This window comes from Etheostoma spectabile, chromosome 5 (genome assembly GCF_008692095.1).
Source record: "Etheostoma spectabile isolate EspeVRDwgs_2016 chromosome 5, UIUC_Espe_1.0, whole genome shotgun sequence".
Lineage (NCBI taxonomy): Eukaryota > Metazoa > Chordata > Actinopteri > Perciformes > Percidae > Etheostoma > Etheostoma spectabile.
In genome coordinates, this window is record NC_045737.1 from 14,923,000 (window position 1) to 14,923,997 (window position 998).

A 998-nucleotide genomic window follows, 5' to 3' on the forward strand; every position below is an offset into this window, starting at 1 on the left:
GCATGGTGAGTATATGTAGTCGTAGTAGTTTTCCTTAGCTTCTCAATAATGTGTTCAAGTGCCCTGTTCATTGGAGTCCTTTTATGCTGATTGAATGCTCAGGGGTTGTTAGGAAGCCAATTGACTGCACAGGTGTTGTTTGAAAGCTGATTGGTTAATTAAATCTGTTTTGAAAGCAAACATTCACATGGGGGCTAATATTTTTGACCACCCCATTTTTCACTATATTTGAAATGAAGCAAGTATAAAAAATTATTTTATATAATCCAAAATGTACCAAAAGCTACTACACAGCATTGGTGAATGTTTGATTGTATCAAGTTTTATCAATGCTGCAAACATTGGGAAGAATTTTAGGAAAGTGTTCCATAATTCCTGGGGCTAGTAATTCTGTATACAGTCAAAAAGCATTGTGCAAATATCAGAGTCCTAACCTAATGCCACCTGAACCAATCTAATTCATCCTAACCTTGCCTAATTTAACCAAGATTAGACTAAGACCTATCCTATGCAAGCCTAATTTATCGGAGGCTTTGTGCCAGACATGTTATAGCCCAATGTGTTATGTGGGCAGCTGTTCTTCCGTCCTGTGTGTGTCTCTCCCCTTTTCCCCCACTGTGTCTGTGTGTCTGTATGTGTGTATTGTTGCCTCTGCCAGAAAGTTTGGATACACCACTGCCTGCCCTCCTCAGCCCCTATCCAGCTCGGAGTCATCCTACGTTGTGTTTTCTGTCTTTGGCTGCTGTAAGTACAGAAGTTACATTAAAATGTTTTGATGGGGCTTTGTTAGGTTAACGTGACCAGCTAATTTGTATTGCAATGGATAACAACCACAAACTGCTAGGGGTGGGAATCACCAGTCACCTCCCGATACGATATCATCACGATACTAGTGCCACAATACGATATTGCGATTTAAAAAAATATTGCAATATGCTGTGATATATTGCAATTTATAATCTTTTCACCAACTTCAAATTTTTCCCAATTTCAAATGA

The 998-nt window shown here is 39.0% G+C and overlaps 1 long non-coding RNA gene across 1 annotated transcript in view; it reads left to right on the forward strand.

Moving 5' to 3' along the window:
- LOC116690332 (uncharacterized) overlaps nt 1-998 on the forward strand; it is a 3,028-nt gene that overhangs the window by 448 nt on the left and 1,582 nt on the right. The window contains exon 1 of the long non-coding RNA XR_004332231.1: nt 1-744. This exon is cut by the window's left edge and continues 448 nt beyond it. This is a non-coding gene — a long non-coding RNA (uncharacterized LOC116690332). The remainder of the gene's footprint in view (nt 745-998) is intronic.